Below are 2,919 nucleotides of genomic sequence, written 5' to 3' on the forward strand. Positions count from 1 at the left end.
TAGAAAATGGAGGAAATTACTTTGATTAAGGTATTCATTCATCTTCCCTTCGAAACAAATCGATTTTCGAGACGAAAAAAACGATAGGAATTAAGTTAAACACCTAATATAAGGGATAGAAAAAAATTTCTAAATTAATAATTGAATGGCTACATAAGTACTATAGAACTGTAACAAAAAAAATTTTTGTTAATTAATTAATTATTGTATACCCTTACCACCACCCCTATTTTCAAAAATTTGTTTACGTTTATGTACCTAAAATTAAAGAGCATTTTACGCTGAAAACGACGATGTATATGATAATTATGTTCCGAAAAACCATTTTTCAAATATAAACAAAAAACTTCTCTATTTGCGAGCCCTGTACGTATTGGTCTCATACCGCATTGATTGCGCGAAGCAGCGCGAAAGGCTAATACAATACAATCCATCAGTACAGTATCAGTACAGCTGCAACTATTGAAATAATAGCTTTTATAAAACAACAAATAACAATAATAATAATAATAGTAATAATAGTTTGTCAAACTGCTTGCAAAACCAGTCTCAAATACTTTTGTAGTGTATAAAGGAATGCGCAAAACACTTTGGTCAAGTAAAAACAAAGCATGAATAAAGAAATTATTATTTTTATAAAATATCATGCATTTAATTTTGGTCTTAGGAACAGCTACTTGCAACGTAGTGAAAAAGAAAGATACTGTATCAACAGTAATTCTGCACGAATAAAAAATAGTTTTATGTTCCAAATAAACTACCCTATTTCCACACATTGCTTCAGAATTTTCTAAATTTTTGGGTTGCCTAACTTCCCTGCTAAGTGCCTGGGCGTACGTACAGTATGTACTGACAATTTCTGTGTGAAAAATAAAACTCTCAAATTAATTAAAAATAGTCGCAGTGACGTAGGTATATGAATCGTAATAACTGCAACATACATATACTCGTACATACTCTATTTATTATTTTATTTGACTACTGAACATTCCGATTACATTTTCAATAATGCGGATGTGTTTGACTCCTGACTATTTATATACTAATAATATAATCTCTTCTAGTACATATTTTGTAATTTAATTATACATTGCGAGTTATACTACAAAACCGTAGATTCTCTAAATTATGGATTGCAATTGGTACAGTAATGGTATTCTTCATAAAAATGTTGAAAACAAAAATACTCGCCACACCATGCACAACGCATAAAAGTGGCCCCTCCACAAATACTACATTTGGGTACATGTTTTTCATTTCTAAAATAACAGAAATCTACAGGATTTTGAAATTCGCCTGGATGCGTTGTTAAATAGCCCCTTTTAAACCAAGCATATTGGAAGAGATTTTTGAATCTAGGCGGAGAAAATTGGTTATGGGTTAATGATTGCAGTTTAATTATTTCATTGCGCGAGTGTAAATTGATATCTTTTTCTTGAAGTATTACATTATCGAAAAACGTTCACACAAAATTCTTTCAAATCCTAAAACCACATCTAAAGATTAAATGAAGCCTGTCGTTTTCTTTGGAATAGTCATTTAACTTAAATAAAAAAGTAAATTTTACTTCTTTATCTTTAGGAATGTATTGTTCTAGCTGACTTGGACAGTGTCCTGTCCACGAGTCGAATAGAAGTATGCTTTTACGGCTAGTATTTCATAGATACACTTCACTAAACCATGTCTTGAAGTGTTCCGTTGTAAGTTTTCTTCGATAATTCAATGTAAATATTAACTGGGTGGAATAGAGTTTCCTGCACCCGTGGCCCAAATGTTCCTGTAGCTTCTTTCAACACTATATATAGTGGTGAAAGAAGAGATCCACTTGCCGAAATAATCGGCATGATAGTGTAACTATGTGTTGTAGAAGATACCGATTGAATCATTGCTTCAACTGTTTTTGTTCCTGATTTCGCCAATGTTCGCCCAGAATGTACTTCAAGGTTGAAGCCACTCTCGTCTGCATTATAAATTTCTTCAACTCCGGTAGCTGGGATGTTATAGCTTACATTTGAAGCAAATGATTGCGACATGTTTTAGATTGCCATTATTTTCAAGTGTAAATTGAGTCCTGAATATTGTTATTTTGCGGGAAACAATTTTGTGCACATTCTTGAATTTCCAAATCCACCATTTACTTGCTTTAAATTCGGATAAGTCAACTTGGTCCTTTGCCTCCAAGGCCCATAATCTTAAATTCATGTCATGAATAATAGATCTTCTATCACAAGTTTCTTCAAACTTTTCCAATACGTATTCCGTAATAAATACGAATTTATTTGCATTTGTTCCACCTTTCTCTACATTTGTCTCCCACCTGTATAGTTGATTTAAGGATTTAATCTTGCGAAACTTGAACTGTACACTAGTTAAAGTTCGACGGGCCTTTTTTCCACCATTCCAAAATTGAACAGCTTTTCTCTTATAACTGAAGTCAACTTTACCACCTTTATCAGCAATAATGCATTCTTCAGGTTCAAAACTATCTTTATTTTCTTCTTTTTCTGCAGCCGTAATATACTTTACAACTTGTGCTCCATGTGGTTCTGATGGATCGGCAAAATCTAGTAATCATGTTCTAATAATAATACCGAACGAGTATTTTGAACATTTTGTAGAATATCTCGAATTTTATTATGTACTTCAATTTTAGACGGTGTTATAGGTGTTTGTGTTATTTGAAATACAATTTGAAATGTAGTTGCTAACACACATATTCATTACGTTCGCAACATTAAATAACGTTATTTTAAAGAGAATTCTGTCAAGAAATTATTATTAACAGAATGGTGACTGATTATTGTCACAAATGAAACTGGGAATAGTACTTCCTCGGGTATATTTATAAACGTCTGTAATTTATAAATTATATACAAACTTACCTTTTTAAAAAAAGGTAAAAAAAGCGCTAAGCGTTGG

This window comes from Trachymyrmex cornetzi, unplaced genomic scaffold (genome assembly GCF_001594075.2).
Source record: "Trachymyrmex cornetzi isolate Tcor2-1 unplaced genomic scaffold, Tcor1.1 scaffold569, whole genome shotgun sequence".
In the NCBI taxonomy this organism is placed as follows: Eukaryota; Metazoa; Arthropoda; class Insecta; order Hymenoptera; family Formicidae; genus Trachymyrmex; species Trachymyrmex cornetzi.